This window comes from Osmerus mordax, chromosome 9, assembly GCF_038355195.1.
Source record: "Osmerus mordax isolate fOsmMor3 chromosome 9, fOsmMor3.pri, whole genome shotgun sequence".
Lineage (NCBI taxonomy): Eukaryota > Metazoa > Chordata > Actinopteri > Osmeriformes > Osmeridae > Osmerus > Osmerus mordax.
In genome coordinates, this window is record NC_090058.1 from 18534093 (window position 1) to 18556715 (window position 22623).

Sequence of the window (22623 nt, forward strand, 5' to 3'; positions counted from 1 at the left end):
CTAGCCGTAGGTAGTGACGGGGACGTCACATTTTAAGTGGGGGAGGATGTAACCCAGATATATTTTCAGTCAGCTAATGCTTTTCTGTATTATCACTGTTTTTGGTGTGTGTCTCTTTAAGGGTTACGACCACTTTATGTTGCGGCAGCTTTACGACTGCTGTTTTACGGTGTGTGTTATTGTTACCTTGGAGACTAAGTTTTTCGCGGGTAGATCTCTTCTTCAATGCCTGCAAGCAATGTGTGGTCCAGCTGTGATTCTCCTGCTGTTTAATTTTGGAGTTTAACTTGTTAAAGTATTTTTAAGTGAAATATTTACCGTACAAAGTACTCGGTTTTCTTTGGATAATATCCGAAAGTCCGTCGGTAACGTTTATCCACAAGAAGACCGTTTGCAAGGAACTCCGCCGATTGAATGAACATTAACGAGACGCTGCCGCTGTTTCCTGAGTGCTTTCCTGTGGCTCGTGAGCTCGTGAAGAGCCGTCGTCATCTTCTGAATATCCTGAGGATTGCAGGCAAAACTACTGAACCACCACACACATATAGAGCTCTATAATATTATTGCTGGCCAGCACGTTACTTAATTTTTTGTTGTTGCTAAAGACAATATAAGGACACTTCAAGATTTGTTCTATGTTCTATAAGAAGACCGTTCGGTATTCATTTTGTTTTAATGGACTGAGAAAGAGACATTTAATTAAAGAAGACGAGTAACATTCCTTCAGGTATTTTTGTTCTGAATAACAGGGTGTTGTTCAGACATTTAAGTATTTGGTTAACTGCCTAAAAAAAAAAAAAGGGGAAATATATATATATATATTTTTTTTTTCTAATTGCTATAATCACATTTCCATGTGATTTAAGGTTTACTGTTTTATGATGTTCCTGCCCTACATTGTAATCAAGTAAGACGCATTTCAGTTCAGCAAATGTTAAATAAAACTGGATCGATAGTAAACTGCTATCACAACCCGAGGAAATTCTGTTTATTGGTTACACAAACATTGCACCAAATACAGGTATATTTACTACAGGCAGTGTCAAATGCAAAGACGATTGCTAACACTGGTCAAATATAGAAAAGGAAGAGACAGACCACACTGCCCCAAAGACAAGCACTGAAGAACATTGAAATCAATCAACGCTTCACTTTCAGGTAATGTAAGTGTGGGATTTAGTGGGCCATGACAAACACAATGTGTATAAATAACAGATGTAAAAGTCACAGAAAACTACCCCAACAAGTAGCACTTACTCTTTTATAAGGACAAGCCAATGCCATTGTTAGGGTACCGATCGCAACAATCCAAAGACAGATTTAGTTTGGATTCTCAGTGCAAACATTGCACCTAAATGCAGGTATATTTACTACAGGCAGTGTAAAATGCAAAGAAGATTGCTAACACTGGTCAAATATAGAAAAGGAACAGACTGATCACACTGCCCCAAAGACAAGCACTGAAGAACATTGAAATCAATCAAGGCTTCAATTTAAAGCAATGTAATAGTGGAATTTAGAAGCACATGACAAACACAATGTGTATGAATAACAGATGTAAAAGTCACAGAAGACTACCCCAACAAGTAGCACTTACTCTGTTATAAGTACAAGCCAATGCCATTGTTAGGGTACCGATCGCAACAATCCAAAGGCAGAATTAGTTGGGACTCTTAGTGCAAACATTGCACCTAAATGCAGGTACATTTACTACAGGCAGTGTAAAATGCAAAGAAGATTGCTAACACAGGTCAAATATAGAGAATGAACAGACAGATCACACTGCCCCCAAAGACAAGCACTGAAGAACATTGAAATCAATCAAGGCTTCAATTTAAAGCAATGTAATAGTGGAATTTAGAAGCACATGACAAACACAATGTGTATGAATAACAGATGTAAAAGTCACAGAAGACTACCCCAACAAGTAGCACTTACTCTGTTATAAGTACAAGCCAATGCCATTGTTAGGGTACCGATCGCAACAATCCAAAGGCAGAATTAGTTGGGACTCTTAGTGCAAACATTGCACCAAATACAGGTATATTTACTACAGGCAGTGTCAAATGCAAAGACGATTGCTAACACTGGTCAAATATAGAAAAGGAAGAGACAGATGTAGCGGGGTTTGCTCGTTTAAGATTAGCAATACTTAATTTAATAATAAAGCATGTAGTTCTTGGGGGCACCACCTCTTATTGTTAAAGGGATAGAGGAAACCTTATTGAATAATATTGAAATAATAGCCTTCGTAATAATCAATCTAATCTTAAGTAGTGAATTCTATGAAAGTAGAGCAGATCAGATAACGGGAGTGATACGTGAGGATTATACACAATGATTTATTTAGGAGAATGTAATTATAATGAACAAATACCAGGTAAGTTATGGGTTAGTCAGAGTAGTACAGTGGCTGTATGCAAATGAGGGCGAGCAACACAATGGCTGTGTAGAGCGCGTGTGAAGGGGGGAGAGAGAGAGAGAGAGGGGTAGAGAGGGACAGGTAGGCCTTTGGGGTAACAATGGACGAGCAAGGGTAACTGACTTAGCAAGGGTTAAGTTAGCTAAATTGTAAAATACAAACAAACATCAACAATTTAATCACAACATGCCAATATATCACAAGTAAGAAATATTGCAAATCGTAGTTACTTTTGTCGGTTTGAAGAAAGAGTCAAAGGTTCGTTATGTCCAACGAATAGAAAGCGGAATCTCTCGTCAAAGTTCCGGGCGCTCAGTGAATGTGCCGATTGAGAGGAATAGGTTAGAGAGTGACCGGTTCACCTCAGTTTTAATCCTACGAACAAGCGAGGGTGATTGTACGTTTGGGGGTTTTATAATCCAAAGAACAAGGGGGGGGTCTCCGTGAAGGTGACCTCTTTCATTGGTCAGTTTCCCCCCACCTAGGCGTCGTCCTGATATCTGCCTAGGTGTGAAGTATCTGTACCTTTTGAGTTCTGTTATTTCAAACTGTCCATGGAATGCTTAAACTTCAGAATATAACAATACAACATTCATAAATGGTTTTGTTAGTATGGTACAATCATTTTGATATCAAGATTGGCTGACTTAACTATCCTTGAAGGGAAGTTATAATCAAACCTCAATTAAACAATGTTCTAAGTAAATGAGAAAAACACACATTATAACACATCAACTACTGTCATTGAAATAGTGTCCATGAGCCATGTAGTCCTTGAGAATATGTTTGTAAATCCACATAAGAAAGTTCTTCCTTATAAATCCTTTGTCTGATACTGTAGGCCGTGTGGCCTCTGTTTCTGACCCCATGCTGGGCCAGAAGCTTTGAAGCTTCTCCTCTGGGAGAAGGACAAAGGGGAAAGACCCTCTCCTTGTCGGGGGTAGGAGAAGGTGTGATGGTACCGTGTTTTGTCTGTGGACTGTGCTACATATCCCCCTGCTGGCAACGTCCGATGACTCGACGTCGTTGGGCTGTTGGCACGTAAGAAGAGCAGAGAACAGACAAACACGACAGTACGATAGCATTTCTACTGGACACATTGGCATGAGTGGACTCTAAACAACGTAGGAATCAATGGGGCTAACTTGGGTCCTATTTCTAAGTTTCTCTGGGCTAAGGTTCTATGCCTAAAATGAAAGGAAAAAATAAAAGGAAAAGGAAAGAGAGAGAGAGAGGAGAAAGATTAAAATAAAATAATAGAAGTGGAAGTGGGCTTTGACTTCCTTCATAAACCTCATTTGTCAGGGGCCAGGGTAGTTTGGTTATGAGGCGTTGTAGCCTATTATTTTGACAGTACCTCAAGGTCATTCATGTTGGGTTTTCTGGTAACAGATTAAAATATTTGATAGATTGGTGGAGCCATATTTGTCTCATGACAGTATTTTCCTATTATTTTTGGTTTAAAGGAACATTCATTCTTGAACTTTGAGGCATTTTGGCCAAGGCACCTGTTGTGCACTTGTTTCATCAGCAGTTTGGCAGGGTCAGGTTGCTGGTATAAGGCCAGGCCAGGCCTCTGTGCATGGCCTGTTGTCCGCGAGTAGCGGTGTTTTCTTCCAGGGTTTGTGCCACCTTGTCACAGTTGGGGTGCTTCTTCTGGGATGCTCGTCGGCCATGGTAGGTTTTCCTACTTTCTGCACTCTCATCCAGTTGGCATCATGTGACTTCTTTTGGACCTGTGATGCTTTTCGTCGCAGGTGGGTTTCTGATGGCAGCCGACGGTCATGGCGTTGTGCTGATTCTCTTTGAACCGTGTGTCTCGATGGGTGAGTGGCGTAGCTCTGGGGCGGTCTGGAGCGGCCATCTAACCCATGGATCGGGTCCTCTTCTGAGAGATGTGGATTAGACGTGGGATGTCCCCCCCCTTCCACTGTGAAGACTGTGTTCTGGACTTCAGGGTGAGGCAGTGGATAGGGCTTCTTGACGTGGGTCCACATCTGGTTTCGTTTGAAGTCAATGAGGGGTTCCAGTCTGTTGAGTAGATCGTGTCCAATCAGCAGTTTTTCGGTCTCAAGCGGTGAGACATGGATGGGGTGGATTAGGGACATTTCCCCAAATGTTAGCTTCAAGTACAGTGTCTCTGTGACTGGAGCTTTGTTTTGGGTGAAGCTTGTGATGTTGAATTCACTATCTTCACTTTTAATCCATCTTCTGTTTGATCTGGCTATTTCTTTTAGCTGAGCGTCCAAGGTGGGTGCAATCAGGCAGATTTCTGCACCCGTGTCCAGCAATCCTTCGCAGGGCACTTCATCTTCAAGTGTGATGGGGACATAGCTTCGGTTAGCTCTTCCTTTTCTGGAAAGCTCACCCAGAAATGTGTGTAACTGTGGGGCTTGTTTGTGTGTTGTTGTTTCTGGAGGTTGTCTAGGGTTGTTGTGTTCGTTTTGGTACGGTGTGGGTCTTGTTGAGTGGTTTCGTGCATTATAGGAGGGTTGCTTGTAGACGGGTCTGGGTTCGTAGGGTGTCTGGAGTTCTCTTCCTTCTAGTTGTAGTTGTGAATCTGATTCCACCGCATAGACGTTTGAGTCTGGAGCTCGGTTGTTGTTCGCCCATGATCTATATGCCATGTCCCTTAGCTGCAGAGCCGTCATGGTTTCCTGGTTCGCAAAGGTCGTCATGAAGGGTTTTATGGATTGGGAGAGGTTGTTGATGAACACTGACTTGAACATGGGAGTTTCTTCTCCTCCGGGTTGGTTTTCTGTTGCAAAATAAGCTTTCCTGAACCTCTCATAGAATGTCTTTGGGTTTTCGTTGGCCTTTTGTTTTGTGTGCAGGGCGGTAGTGCAGCAGGAGCCTTTACTTTCTGAGTGCCAAGCCTTGAGGGTCCGGCAAGCCATGTCATAGCTGTGGCGTTCTCCAGCAGGTTGCCTGTCAAGCAGGGCTCTGATTGAGCTGGAAGAGGTGTTCTTCAACAGGTACAGCTTGTCCGCGTCTGTAGCTGTAGGCAGGCGTTCCAGATTGTAGTTCAGTTGTTCTAGATACATCTCAATGCTCTGAGTGGGATTGTCTGGATCAAACCTTTCTATGTTCCTGCTAATTCTTGATAACCGATCTAGGGACGCTGCTGATTGCAGTACATGCGATTTCCTTGCATTCTGTTGTTGGGCTGGGCTTGAGGGTTCATCATCATCCCATCTGTTTGGGGCTGTGGTCTGGCCGCGACGTTCAAGTTGGAATTGTAGCTCCATTTTCTGGTCATCCAGTCTTCTGCTCGGCTGCTCCACATCTTCTGTTTCCCTTGTTCTTCGTGGATTCGTGTCAGCTTGGTACCGAGATTGGCTGGGAGGGGATGTATCCCTATATGGTCTTCTTGTTTCGTACTCGGAGTGGAGGGGTGCTTCAGGTGAGTGCAGCTGTCTTGGGTACTGGTTTCTTGGTTGCAGATCCATTTCTCTGATGTCAGTTCTCCACCTTCGGTCGGTGTTTGAGTTTTCTTTGTCTAGGATCGTGGCGTTCGCTTTGTTCAGCTTATGAATGGTAGATAGTAGTTCCACTTTTGTTTCATGTAAGTCTTTCTTCATTGTCTCCCTGTCAGCTGTGATGTGTGAGAGATCTTGGTCCAGGTGTTGGAATTTTGTGTAGAGAGTCTGCAATTCTTCTTTTAGGTGGTCGTAGTCTGCTACTTTGTCATTAGTTTCATCCAATATCTTCACTGTGTTTTCCATGAGGGCGGTTGAGTCCTTTTTGCTTTCCAGAACCCCCTGCATTACTTCTTTTAGGTCTCCCAGTTCCGTAGCCAGTTCCTTGTTCTCCTGTTGCAGTGTTTCCTGGATTTCTTGTTCTATTTCTTTAGCCTTGAGGGCATCCCTGAGGGTTGTTTCCTGTTCCATTAGCTGCGTTTCCTGTTCCGTTAGCTGTTTTCTAGCTCTATCTAGTTCTTTAGTCAGGTCGCTGGTTTCCTGTTCCATTTGCTCCCATCGGTCTTGTTTTTTTTCTTTTTCTTTGAGGGCATCCTTGAGGGTTATTTCCTGTTCCATTAGCTGCGTTTCCTGTTCCGTTAGCTGTTTTCTAGCTCTATCTAGTTCTTTAGTCAGGTCGCTGGTTTCCTGTTCCAGCCGTCCCTGGTTTTGTCGTTCTCTTTCTTTTTCTTGTTTTGCATTTTCTTGATCTTGGAGAGCTTGCTCCCATTGTGTTTTGACATCTGCAATTGATAACCTGAGTTGTGCAGCATAGTTTAGACCGAGGCTGGATATGCATTTGATGGTTTGGGGTTTGTCCAATATTTGGCCCACATTTTGTGCGACTACTTCTTGAGTCTTCTTGGTGATCGTATCGAAAGGTAGTCCGGTCAGGGTCTCCACATATCCTGGGTTTTCTTTCTTGGATAGGTAGACTATCAGTTTCTCAGCTTCCGTGAGGTGAGACATGTTTGGTTCGGCTACTGGAAGTTATTAACACAATGCTATTGTGATAATGTTGATAGGCACTTTAGTTTTGTAGTGGTTCTCTTTTAGGTAAATATATATATCCTTCTTTTTGTCTTTTTTTTTTTTAATTAATATTAAAATTAAAATCAGAAGTTAATATTCAAAGATTAACAATCAAAAACTGAGATTAATATTCAGAAATTAAATCTAACATTAAAGTCACCACCCAGGATCAAAGATTCAAAAAAAAGATAAAATTGTTTACCAAATTAATATTAAAATTAAAATCAGAAGTTAATATTCAAAGATTAACAATCAAAAACTGAGATTAATATTCAGAAATTAAATTTAACATTAAAGTCACCACCCAGGATCAAAGATCAAAAAAAAATGTTTATTAAATTAATATTAAAATTAAAACCAGAAGTTAATATTCAAAGATTAACAATCAAAAACTGAGATTAATATTCAGAAATTAAAATCAATATTAAAGTCACCACCCAGGATCAAAGATTTTTAAAAAAAATGTTCATTAAATTAATATTAAAATTAAAATCAGAAGTTAATATTCAAAGATTAACAATCAAAAACTGAGATTAATATTCAGAAATTAAAATCAATATTAAAGTTACCATCCAGGTTCGAAGATTCAAAATAAACCATTTATTCTTGTAGGCCCATATTAAATCTTACTTTCAGTAATCTTGCTATATTATCTATGAACGAGTAGAGAATTTAGGAATTGTTTAACAATATTGTGGTAGTACAGGCTGCGTTGTTCGGCTACTTCCAAACAAAAGTCCTTTTGGACTGATCGCAGATAGAGTGGGCAAACTAAAAATAATACACTTTACGTTTAATTATTTATTAGCGATTGTTGTTAAAGTTGGATATTGATGAGGGGTAAATAGAATTACAGTTCAGTATGGTCAACAGCGCCGATATTCTGACACTTCCACTTTTAAGTGCGCGGAATGAAAATCAAATTACAGGTCTTTGTTGACGAAAGGTAACTATTTCCGGTTAAGCAACAATAAAGGTCCTTAAATAAGCAGCTTCTACTGTCTCAATAATTATTTTACTGTTACTTTACTGATTCTAGAAGTTGAGTGTTTACATTAATGTTGAATTACATGCTAAACAAAGTGAAGCTTTTTCCGAAAAGCTAGGTTAATCAATTTACCAATTGTTTAACAAGGTAGAAGCATATAGCTTAATGTAGAGAACTGCGTAGTCTCCTTCAAAATCAAAGTCCTTTTGGACTGATCAATGTCTGTTATATTCCTCTAACTAGACAATGGCAACTTATCAGTTGCTTGGTTGCTTTACTCAACCCAAATGGCCAACACTACTATAATACACCTTTCCGAAGCGTGTATGGTACCAATATAAGTAGTGGTTATGACTCGTTAAAAGGTACTTATGCCTTCTCTTGGAAGCGCTGCCTTGTAGATTTTACAAAATGAAATGAGACGGGTCGCAGTGTCACTGCGCACGCGCGTACCTCCGCTCAAGTCTAGCTTTTCCGAAGCTAGTCAGCTACACACAAACAGCCAATTGTTCACGACAAAGCCAATTCAATGAGTACCCAGCACAGTATTCAAACAGCGTTTAAAACCGTAGCTATCTCGGGGAATAGTTAAATACAACGGAGCGTTAATTTAACCAAAAGGGTGGGAGGGTGGGTTTCAGACGGAAAATGTATCTCCGTTATAGATCGCTCATTTCAATCTGTTTCAAAACCTCGCACGGGGCTCCAATATGTAGCGGGGTTTGCTCGTTTAAGATTAGCAATACTTAATTTAATAATAAAGCATGTAGTTCTTGGGGGCACCACCTCTTATTGTTAAAGGGATAGAGGAAACCTTATTGAATAATATTGAAATAATAGCCTTCGTAATAATCAATCTAATCTTAAGTAGTGAATTCTATGAAAGTAGAGCAGATCAGATAACGGGAGTGATACGTGAGGATTATACACAATGATTTATTTAGGAGAATGTAATTATAATGAACAAATACCAGGTAAGTTATGGGTTAGTCAGAGTAGTACAGTGGCTGTATGCAAATGAGGGCGAGCAACACAATGGCTGTGTAGAGCGCGTGTGAAGGGGGGAGAGAGAGAGAGAGAGGGGTAGAGAGGGACAGGTAGGCCTTTGGGGTAACAATGGACGAGCAAGGGTAACTGACTTAGCAAGGGTTAAGTTAGCTAAATTGTAAAATACAAACAAACATCAACAATTTAATCACAACATGCCAATATATCACAAGTAAGAAATATTGCAAATCGTAGTTACTTTTGTCGGTTTGAAGAAAGAGTCAAAGGTTCGTTATGTCCAACGAATAGAAAGCGGAATCTCTCGTCAAAGTTCCGGGCGCTCAGTGAATGTGCCGATTGAGAGGAATAGGTTAGAGAGTGACCGGTTCACCTCAGTTTTAATCCTACGAACAAGCGAGGGTGATTGTACGTTTGGGGGTTTTATAATCCAAAGAACAAGGGGGGGGTCTCCGTGAAGGTGACCTCTTTCATTGGTCAGTTTCCCCCCACCTAGGCGTCGTCCTGATATCTGCCTAGGTGTGAAGTATCTGTACCTTTTGAGTTCTGTTATTTCAAACTGTCCATGGAATGCTTAAACTTCAGAATATAACAATACAACATTCATAAATGGTTTTGTTAGTATGGTACAATCATTTTGATATCAAGATTGGCTGACTTAACTATCCTTGAAGGGAAGTTATAATCAAACCTCAATTAAACAATGTTCTAAGTAAATGAGAAAAACACACATTATAACACATCAACTACTGTCATTGAAATAGTGTCCATGAGCCATGTAGTCCTTGAGAATATGTTTGTAAATCCACATAAGAAAGTTCTTCCTTATAAATCCTTTGTCTGATACTGTAGGCCGTGTGGCCTCTGTTTCTGACCCCATGCTGGGCCAGAAGCTTTGAAGCTTCTCCTCTGGGAGAAGGACAAAGGGGAAAGACCCTCTCCTTGTCGGGGGTAGGAGAAGGTGTGATGGTACCGTGTTTTGTCTGTGGACTGTGCTACACAGACCACACTGCCCCAAAGACAAGCACTGAAGAACATTGAAATCAATCAAGGCTTCAATTTAAAGTAATATAATAGTGGGATTTTGAAGCACATGACAAACACAATGTGTATAAATAACAGATGTAAAAGTCACAGAAGACTACCCCAACAAGTAGCACTTACTCTTTTATAAGGACAAGTCAATGCCATTGTTAGGGTACCGATCGCAACGATCCAAAGATAGATTTAGTTGGGACTCTCAGTGCAAACATTGCACCTAAATGCAGGTACATTTACTACAGGCAGTGTAAAATACAAAGAAGATTGCTAACACTGGTCAAATATCGAGAAGGAACAGACAGATCACACTGCCCCAAAGACAAGCACTGAAGAACATTGAAATCAATCAAGGCTTCACTGTAAGGTCATGTAAGTGTGGGATTTAGAGGCCCATGACAAATGACATATGTATGAATAACAGATGTAAAAGTCACAGAAGACTACCCCAACAAGTAGCACTTACTCTTTTATAAGGAAAAGTCAATGCCATTGTTAGGGTACCGATCGCAACGATCCAAAGATAGATTTAGTTGGGAATCTCAGTGCAAACATTGCACCTAAATGCAGGTACATTTACTACAGGCAGTGTAAAATGCAAAGAAGATTGCTAACACTGGTCAAATATAGAAAAGGAAGAGACAGACCACACCGCCCCAAAGACAAGCACTGAAGAACATTGAAATCAATCAAGGCTTCAATTTAAAGCAATGCAATAGTGGAATTTAGAAGCACATGACAAACACAATATGTATAAATAACAGATGTAAAAGTCACAAAAAACTACCCCAACAAGCAGCACTTACTCTGTTATAAGGACAAGCCAATACCATTGTTAGGGTACCGATCGCAACAATCCAAAGACAGATTTAGTTGGGACTCTCCGTGCAAACATTGCACCTAAATGCAGGTATATTTACTACAGGCAGTGTAAAATGCAAAGAAGATTGCTAACACTGGTCAAATATAGAGAAGGAACAGACTGATCACACTGCCCCAAAGACAAGCACTGAAGAACATTGAAATCAATCAAGGCTTCAATTTAAAGCAATGTAATAGTGGAATTTAGAAGCACATAACAAACACAATGTGTATGAATAACAGATGTAAAAGTCACAGAAGACTACCCCAACAAGTAGCACTTACTCTGTTATAAGTACAAGCCAATGCCATTGTTAGGGTACCGATCGCAACAATCCAAAGGCAGAATTAGTTGGGACTCTTAGTGCAAACATTGCACCTAAATGCAGGTACATTTACTACAGGCAGTGTAAAATGTAAAGAAGATTGCTAACACAGGTCAAATATAGAGAATGAACAGACAGATCACACTGCCCCCAAAGACAAGCACTGAAGAACATTGAAATCAATCAAGGCTTCAATTTAAAGCAATGTAATAGTGGAATTTAGAAGCACATGACAAACACAATGTGTATGAATAACAGATGTAAAAGTCACAGAAGACTACCCCAACAAGTAGCACTTACTCTGTTATAAGTACAAGCCAATGCCATTGTTAGGGTACCGATCGCAACAATCCAAAGGCAGAATTAGTTGGGACTCTTAGTGCAAACATTGCACCAAATACAGGTATATTTACTACAGGCAGTGTCAAATGCAAGACGATTGCTAACACTGGTCAAATATAGAAAAGGAAGAGACAGACCACACTGCCCCAAAGACAAGCACTGAAGAACATTGAAATCAATCAAGGCTTCAATTTAAAGTAATATAATAGTGGGATTTTGAAGCACATGACAAACACAATGTGTATAAATAACAGATGTAAAAGTCACAGAAGACTACCCCAACAAGTAGCACTTACTCTTTTATAAGGACAAGTCAATGCCATTGTTAGGGTACCGATCGCAACGATCCAAAGATAGATTTAGTTGGGACTCTCAGTGCAAACATTGCACCTAAATGCAGGTACATTTACTACAGGCAGTGTAAAATACAAAGAAGATTGCTAACACTGGTCAAATATCGAGAAGGAACAGACAGATCACACTGCCCCAAAGACAAGCACTGAAGAACATTGAAATCAATCAAGGCTTCACTGTAAGGTCATGTAAGTGTGGGATTTAGAGGCCCATGACAAATGACATGTGTATGAATAACAGATGTAAAAGTCACAGAAGACTACCCCAACAAGTAGCACTTACTCTGTTATAAGGACAAGCCAATGCCATTGTTAGGGTACCGATCAACAATCCAAAGACAGATTTGGTTGGGACTCTCCGTGCAAACATTGCACCTAAATGCAGGTACATTTACTACAGGCAGTGTAAAATGCAAAGAAGATTGCTAACACTGGTCAAATATAGAGAAGGAACAGACAGATCACACTGCCCCAAAGACAAGCACTGAAGAACATTGAAATCAATCAAGGCTTCAATTTAAAGCAATGTAATAGTGGAATTTAGAAACACATGACAAACATAATGTGTATGAATGACAGATGTAAAAGTCACAGAAGACTACCCCAACAAGTAGCACTTACTCTGTTATAAGGACAAGCCAATGCCATTGTTAGGGTACCGATCGCAACAATCCAAAGACAGATTTGGTTGGGACTCTCCGTGCAAACATTGCACCTAAATGCAGGTACATTTACTACAGGCAGTGTAAAATGCAAAGAAGATTGCTAACACTGGTCAAATATAGAGAAGGAACAGACAGATCACACTGCCCCAAAGACAAGCACTGAAGAACATTGAAATCAATCAAGGCTTCAATTTAAAGCAATGTAATAGTGGAATTTAGAAGCACATGACAAACACAATGTGTATAAATAACAGATGTAAAAGTCACAGAAGACTACCCCAACAAGTAGCACTTACTCTGTTATAAGTACAAGCCAATGCCATTGTTAGGGTACCGATCGCAACAATCCAAAGGCAGAATTAGTTGGGACTCTTAGTGCAAACATTGCACCTAAATGCAGGTACATTTACTACAGGCAGTGTAAAATGTAAAGAAGATTGCTAACACAGGTCAAATATAGAGAATGAACAGACAGATCACACTGCCCCAAAGACAAGCACTGAAGAACATTGAAATCAATCAAGGCTTCAATTTAAAGCAATGTAATAGTGGAATTTAGAAGCACATGACAAACACAATGTGTATGAATAACAGATGTAAAAGTCACAGAAGACTACCCCAACAAGTAGCACTTACTCTGTTATAAGGACAAGCCAATGCCATTGTTAAGGTACCGATTCCAACCAATTTTAAAGACCTGTATATGACCTGCCCACCAAATGATCACTTACTGTTGATTCCATGAAGTCCATCTTCCTCTAGAGACATGTTCCTGAGTATTTCTTATAACAAGGAGCTGCCCTCAACTCCCAGGAAGAACTTAAGATTGGTTCATGTTCAGCAACCACAACCACTCCCACGTCGGTAAATGCTGTGCTGTGAACGACTCAGGTACTTAAGCTTGACGAGTGCTCTGCCTTTATCTAAGGTTCGTCATTTTAATCAAGAGAAACTATTTCACACATTCAAAACATTAGGATTGAGAGGAGTTTTGGTTCTCTGCCTTAAAGGCCCAATTATTTGAATGGTCTACTAGACTTGAGTCTTTTCCGATGCAAAAACAGCAGTTACAGACAAGCAAACTTCATACAGCACTCATTCTATATAGAGTTTCTAGACAACTATTGTAACCTATTGTAAATACATGCAAACTTAATAGAGCATGCAGGCAATATGTGGTTCCCAATAACTTGATACTCTAACAAAGTTCAATTAACTTCAGAAAAAGAACATCAAAAATGTTGTAAGGGGAGCCATTCTGGTAATTCCCACAGTCATATAAAATTAGTTGCCATCCGTTGAAGAATAATACCCCAACTTAATAGCACTTTCTGTGATTAGAGGAAAGAGAGTCACTCAAGTTGAAGGATAATTCTCAATGAACTTGATACGGAGGAAATTGACCAGAGGAAATTATAGAGAAAGAACAGACACAGATCACACTACCCCAAAGAGAAGCACTTATGAACATTGAAATCAATCAACGCTTCACTTTAAGGTAATGTAAGTGTGGGATTTAGAGGCCCATGACAAACACAATGTGTATGAATAACAGATGTAAAAGTCACAGAAGACTACCCCAACAAGTAGCACTTACTTTGTTATAAGGACAAGCCAATGCAATTGTTAGGGTACCGATCGCAACAATCCAAAGGCAGAATTAGTTGGGACTCTTAGTGCAAACATTGCACCAAATACAGGTATATTTACTACAGGCAGTGTCAAATGCAAAGATGATTGCTAACACTGGTCAAATATAGAAAAGGAAGAGACAGACTACACTGCCCCAAAGACAAGCACTGAAGAACATTGAAATCAATCAAGGCTTCAATTTAAAGTAATATAATAGTGGGATTTTGAAGCACATGACAAACACAATGTGTATGAATAACAGATGTAAAAGTCACAGAAGACTACCCCAACAAGTAGCACTTACTCTGTTATAAGGACAAGCCAATGCCATTGTTAGGGTACCGATCGCAACAATCCAAAGACAGATTTGGTTGGGACTCTCCGTGCAAACATTGCACCTAAATGCAGGTACATTTACTACAGGCAGTGTAAAATGCAAAGAAGATTGCTAACACTGGTCAAATATAGAGAAGGAACAGACTGATCACACTGCCCCAAAGAGAAGCACTTATAAACATTGAAATCAATCAATGCTTCACTGTAAGGTCATGTAAGTGTGGGATTTAGAGGCCCATGACAAATGACATGTGTATGAATGACAGATGTAAAAGTCACAGAAGACTACCCCAACAAGTAGCACTTACTCTGTTATAAGGACAAGCCAATGCCATTGTTAGGGTACCGATCGCAACAATCCAAAGACAGATTTGGTTGGGACTCTCCGTGCAAACATTGCACCTAAATGCAGGTACATTTACTACAGGCAGTGTAAAATGCAAAGAAGATTGCTAACACTGGTCAAATATAGAAAAGGAAGAGACAGACCACACTGCCCCAAGACAAGCACTGAAGAACATTGAAATCAATCAAGGCTTCAATTTAAAGCAATGTAATAGTGGAATTTAGAAGCACATGACAAACACAATGTGTATGAATAACAGATGTAAAAGTCACAGAAGACTACCCCAACAAGTAGCACTTACTCTGTTATAAGGACAAGCCAATGCCATTGTTAAGGTACCGATTCCAACCAATTTTAAAGACCTGTATATGACCTGCCCACCAAATGATCACTTACTGTTGATTCCATGAAGTCCATCTTCCTCTAGAGACATGTTCCTGAGTATTTCTTATAACAAGGAGCTGCCCTCAACTCCCAGGAAGAACTTAAGATTGGTTCATGTTCAGCAACCACAACCACTCCCATGTCGGTAAATGCTGTGCTGTGAACGACTCAGGTACTTAAGCTTGACGAGTGCTCTGCCTTTATCTAAGGTTCGTCATTTTAATCAAGAGAAACTATTTCACACATTCAAAACATTAGGATTGAGAGGAGTTTTGGTTCTCTGCCTTAAAGGCCCAATTATTTGAATGGTCTACTAGACTTGAGTCTTTTCCGATGCAAAAACAGCAGTTACAGAGGGGCAAACTTCATACAGCACTCATTCTATATAGAGTTTCTAGACAACTATTGTAACCTATTGTAAATACATGCAAACTTAATAGAGCATGCAGGCAATATGTGGTTCCCAATAACTTGATACTCTAACAAAGTTCAATTAACTTCAGAAAAAGAACATCAAAAATGTATCTTGTAAGGGGAGCCATTCTGGTAATTCCCACAGTCATATAAAATTAGTTGCCATCCGTTGAAGAATAATACCCCAACTTAATAGCACTTTCTGTGATTAGAGGAAAGAGAGTCACTCAAGTTGAAGGATAATTCTCAATGAACTTGATACGGAGGAAATTGACCAGAGGAAATTATAGAGAAAGAACAGACACAGATCACACTACCCCAAAGAGAAGCACTTATGAACATTGAAATCAATCAACGCTTCACTTTAAGGTAATGTCCCCCAACTTAATAGCACTTTCTGTGATTAGAGAAAAGAGAGTCACTCAAGTTGAAGGATAATTCTCAATGAACTTGATACGGAGGAAATTGACCAGAGGAAATTATAGAGAAAGAACAGACACAGATCACACTACCCCAAAGAGAAGCACTTATAAACATTGAAATCAATCAATGCTTCACTGTAAGGTCATGTAAGTGTGGGATTTAGAGGCCCATGACAAATGACATGTGTATGAATGACAGATGTAAAAGTCACAGAAGACTACCCCAACAAGTAGCACTTACTCTGTTATAAGGACAAGCCAATGCCATTGTTAGGGTACCGATCGCAACAATCCAAAGACAGATTTGGTTGGGACTCTCCGTGCAAACATTGCACCTAAATGCAGGTACATTTACTACAGGCAGTGTAAAATGCAAAGAAGATTGCTAACACTGGTCAAATATAGAAAAGGAAGAGACAGACCACACTGCCCCAAGACAAGCACTGAAGAACATTGAAATCAATCAAGGCTTCAATTTAAAGCAATGTAATAGTGGAATTTAGAAGCACATGACAAACACAATGTGTATGAATAACAGATGTAAAAGTCACAGAAGACTACCCCAACAAGTAGCACTTACTCTGTTATAAGGACAAGCCAATGCCATTGTTAAGGTACCGATTCCAACCAATTTTAAAGACCTGTATATGACCTGCCCACCAAATGATCACTTACTGTTGATTCCATGAAGTCCATCTTCCTCTAGAGACATGTTCCTGAGTATTTCTTATAACAAGGAGCTGCCCTCAACTCCCAGGAAGAACTTAAGATTGGTTCATGTTCAGCAACCACAACCACTCCCATGTCGGTAAATGCTGTGCTGTGAACGACTCAGGTACTTAAGCTTGACGAGTGCTCTGCCTTTATCTAAGGTTCGTCATTTGAATCAAGAGAAACTATTTCACACATTCAAAACATTAGGATTGAGAGGAGTTTTGGTTCTCTGCCTTAAAGGCCCAATTATTTGAATGGTCTACTAGACTTGAGTCTTTTCCGATGCAAAAACAGCAGTTACAGACAAGCAAACTTCATACAGCACTCATTCTATATAGAGTTTCTAGACAACTATTGTAACCTATTGTAAATACATGCAAACTTAATAGAGCATGCAGGCAATATGTGGTTCCCAATAACTTGATACTCTAACAAAGTTCAATTAACTTCAGAAAAAGAACATCAAAAATGTTGTAAGGGGAGCCATTCTGGTAATTCCCACAGTCATATAAAATTAGTTGCCATCCGTTGAAGAATAATACCCCAACTTAATAGCACTTTCTGTGATTAGAGGAAAGAGAGTCACTCAAGTTGAAGGATAATTCTCAATGAACTTGATACGGAGGAAATTGACCAGAGGAAATTATAGAGAAAGAACAGACACAGATCACACTACCCCAAAGAGAAGCACTTATGAACATTGAAATCAATCAACGCTTCACTTTAAGGTAATGTAAGTGTGGGATTTAGAGGCCCATGACAAACACAATGTGTATGAATAACAGATGTAAAAGTCACAGAAGACTACCCCAACAAGTAGCACTTACTCTGTTATAAGGACAAGCCAATGCAATTGTTAGGGTACCGATCGCAACAATCCAAAGGCAGAATTAGTTGGGACTCTTAGTGCAAACATTGCACCAAATACAGGTATATTTACTACAGGCAGTGTCAAATGCAAAGACGATTGCTAACACTGGTCAAATATAGAAAAGGAAGAGACAGACCACACTGCCCCAAAGACAAGCACTGAAGAACATTGAAATCAATCAAGGCTTCAATTTAAAGTAATATAATAGTGGGATTTTGAAGCACATGACAAACACAATGTGTATGAATAACAGATGTAAAAGTCACAGAAGACTACCCCAACAAGTAGCACTTACTCTGTTATAAGGACAAGCCAATGCCATTGTTAGGGTACCGATCGCAACAATCCAAAGACAGATTTGGTTGGGACTCTCCGTGCAAACATTGCCCCTAAATGCAGGTACATTTACTACAGGCAGTGTAAAATGCAAAGAAGATTGCTAACACTGGTCAAATATAGAGAAGGAACAGACTGATCACACTGCCCCAAAGAGAAGCACTTATAAACATTGAAATCAATCAATGCTTCACTGTAAGGTCATGTAAGTGTGGGATTTAGAGGCCCATGACAAATGACATGTGTATGAATGACAGATGTAAAAGTCACAGAAGACTACCCCAACAAGTAGCACTTACTCTGTTATAAGTACAAGCCAATGCCATTGTTAGGTTACCGATCGCAACAATCCAAAGGCAGAATTAGTTGGGACTCTTAGTGCAAACATTGCACCTAAATGCAGGTACATTTACTACAGGCAGTGTAAAATGTAAAGAAGATTGCTAACACAGGTCATATATAGAGAATGAACAGACAGATCACACTGCCCCAAAGACAAGCACTGAAGAACATTGAAATCAATCAAGGCTTCAATTTAAAGCAATGTAATAGTGGAATTTAGAAGCACATGACAAACACAATGTGTATGAATAACAGATGTAAAAGTCACAGAAGACTACCCCAACAAGTAGCACTTACTCTGTTATAAGTACAAGCCAATGCCATTGTTAGGGTACCGATCGCAACAATCCAAAGGCAGAATTAGTTGGGACTCTTAGTGCAAACATTGCACCAAATACAGGTATATTTACTACAGGCAGTGTCAAATGCAAAGACGATTGCTAACACTGGTCAAATATAGAAAAGGAAGAGACAGACCACACTGCCCCAAAGACAAGCACTGAAGAACATTGAAATCAATCAAGGCTTCAATTTAAAGTAATATAATAGTGGGATTTTGAAGCACATGACAAACACAATGTGTATAAATAACAGATGTAAAAGTCACAGAAGACTACCCCAACAAGTAGCACTTACTCTGTTATAAGGACAAGCCAATGCCATTGTTAGGGTACCGATCGCAACAATCCAAAGACAGATTTGGTTGGGACTCTCCGTGCAAACATTGCACCTAAATGCAGGTACATTTACTACAGGCAGTGTAAAATGCAAAGAAGATTGCTAACACTGGTCAAATATAGAGAAGGAACAGACAGATCACACTGCCCCAAAGACAAGCACTGAAGAACATTGAAATCAATCAAGGCTTCAATTTAAAGCAATGTAATAGTGGAATTTAGAAGCACATGACAAACACAATGTGTATGAATAACAGATGTAAAAGTCACAGAAGACTACCCCAACAAGTAGCACTTACTCTGTTATAAGGACACGCCAATGCCATTGTTAAGGTACCAATCCCAACCAATTTTAAAGACCTGTATATGACCTGCCCACCAAATGATCACTTACTGTTGATTCCATGAAGTCCATCTTCCTCTAGAGACATGTTCCTGAGTATTTCTTATATGAAGGAGCTGCCCTCAACTCCCAGGAAGAACTTAAGATTGGTTCATGTTCAGCAAACACAACCACTCCCATGTCGGTAAATGCTGTGCTGTGAACGACTCAGGTACTTAAGCTTGACGAGTGCTCTGCCTTTATCTAAGGTTCGTCATTTTAATCAAGAGAAACTATTTCACACATTCAAAACATTAGGATTGAGAGGAGTTTTGGTTCTCTGCCTTAAAGGCCCAATTATTTGAATGGTCTACTAGACTTGAGTCTTTTCCGATGCAAAAACAGCAGTTACAGAGGGGCAAACTTCATACAGCACTCATTCTATATAGAGTTTCTAGACAACTATTGTAACCTATTGTAAATACATGCAAACTTAATGGAGCATGCAGGCAATGTGTGGTTCCCAATAACTTGATACTCTAACAAAGTTCAATTAACTTCAGAAAAAGAACATCAAAAATGTATCTTGTAAGGGGAGCCATTCTGGTAATTCCCACAGTCATATAAAATTAGTTGCCATCCGTTGAAGAATAATACCCCAACTTAATAGCACTTTCTGTGATTAGAGGAAAGAGAGTCACTCAAGTTGAAGGATAATTCTCAATGAACTTGATACGGAGGAAATTGACCAGAGGAAATTATAGAGAAAGAACAGACACAGATCACACTACCCCAAAGAGAAGCACTTATGAACATTGAAATCAATCAACGCTTCACTTTAAGGTAATGTCCCCCAACTTAATAGCACTTTCTGTGATTAGAGAAAAGAGAGTCACTCAAGTTGAAGGATAATTCTCAATGAACTTGATACGGAGGAAATTGACCAGAGGAAATTATAGAGAAAGAACAGACACAGATCACACTACCACAAAGAGAAGCACTTATAAACATTGAAATCAATCAATGCTTCACTGTAAGGTCATGTAAGTGTGGAATTTAGAGGCCCATGACAAATGACATGTGTATGAATGACAGATGTAAAAGTCACAGAAGACTACCCCAACAAGTAGCACTTACTCTGTTATAAGGACAAGCCAATGCCATTGTTAGGGTACCGATCGCAACAATCCAAAGACAGATTTGGTTGGGACTCTCCGTGCAAACATTGCACCTAAATGCAGGTACATTTACTACAGGCAGTGTAAAATGCAAAGAAGATTGCTAACACTGGTCAAATATAGAAAAGGAAGAGACAGACCACACTGCCCCAAGACAAGCACTGAAGAACATTGAAATCAATCAAGGCTTCAATTTAAAGCAATGTAATAGTGGAATTTAGAAGCACATGACAAACACAATGTGTATGAATAACAGATGTAAAAGTCACAGAAGACTACCCCAACAAGTAGCACTTACTCTGTTATAAGGACAAGCCAATGCCATTGTTAAGGTACCGATTCCAACCAATTTTAAAGACCTGTATATGACCTGCCCACCAAATGATCACTTACTGTTGATTCCATGAAGTCCATCTTCCTCTAGAGACATGTTCCTGAGTATTTCTTATAACAAGGAGCTGCCCTCAACTCCCAGGAAGAACTTAAGATTGGTTCATGTTCAGCAACCACAACCACTCCCACGTCGGTAAATGCTGTGCTGTGAACGACTCAGGTACTTAAGCTTGACGAGTGCTCTGCCTTTATCTAAGGTTCGTCATTTGAATCAAGAGAAACTATTTCACACATTCAAAACATTAGGATTGAGAGGAGTTTTGGTTCTCTGCCTTAAAGGCCCAATTATTTGAATGGTCTACTAGACTTGAGTCTTTTCCGATGCAAAAACAGCAGTTACAGACAAGCAAACTTCATACAGCACTCATTCTATATAGAGTTTCTAGACAACTATTGTAACCTATTGTAAATACATGCAAACTTAATAGAGCATGCAGGCAATATGTGGTTCCCAATAACTTGATACTCTAACAAAGTTCAATTAACTTCAGAAAAAGAACATCAAAAATGTTGTAAGGGGAGCCATTCTGGTAATTCCCACAGTCATATAAAATTAGTTGCCATCCGTTGAAGAATAATACCCCAACTTAATAGCACTTTCTGTGATTAGAGGAAAGAGAGTCACTCAAGTTGAAGGATAATTCTCAATGAACTTGATACGGAGGAAATTGACCAGAGGAAATTATAGAGAAAGAACAGACACAGATCACACTACCCCAAAGAGAAGCACTTATGAACATTGAAATCAATCAACGCTTCACTTTAAGGTAATGTAAGTGTGGGATTTAGTGGCCCATGACAAACACAATGTGTATAGATAACAGATGTAAAAGTCACAGAAGACTACCCCAACAAGTAGCACTTACTCTTTTATAAGGACAAGTCAATGCCATTGTTAGGGTACCGATCGCAACGATCCAAAGATAGATTTAGTTGGGACTCTCAGTGCAAACATTGCACCTAAATGCAGGTACATTTACTACAGGCAGTGTCAAATGCAAAGAATATTGCTAACACTGGTCAAATATAGAGAAGGAACAGACAGACCACACTGCCCCAAAGACAAGCACTGAAGAACATTGAAATCAATCAAGGCTTCAATTTAAAGCAATGTAATAGTGGAATTTTGAATCACATGACAAACACAATGTGTATGAATAACAGATGTAAAAGTCACAGAAGACTACCCCACCAAGTAGCACTTACTCTGTTATAAGGACAAGCCAATGCCATTGTTAGGGTACCGATCGCAACAATCCAAAGACAGATTTGGTTGGGACTCTCCGTGCAAACATTGCACCTAAATGCAGGTACATTTACTACAGGCAGTGTAAAATGCAAAGAAGATTGCTAACACTGGTCCAATATAGAGAAGGAACAGACAGATCACACTGCCCCAAAGACAAGCACTTATGAACATTGAAATCAATCAACGCTTCACTTTCAGGTAATGTAAGTGTGGGATTTAGTGGGCCATGACAAACACAATGTGTATAAATAACAGATGTAAAAGTCACAGAAAACTACCCCAACAAGTAGCACTTACTCTTTTATAAGGACAAGCCAATGCCATTGTTAGGGTACCGATCGCAACAATCCAAAGACAGATTTAGTTTGGACTCTCAGTGCAAACATTGCACCTAAATGCAGGTATATTTACTACAGGCAGTGTAAAATGCAAAGAAGATTGCTAACACTGGTCAAATATAGAAAAGGAAGAGACAGACCACACCGCCCCAAAGACAAGCACTGAAGAACATTGAAAT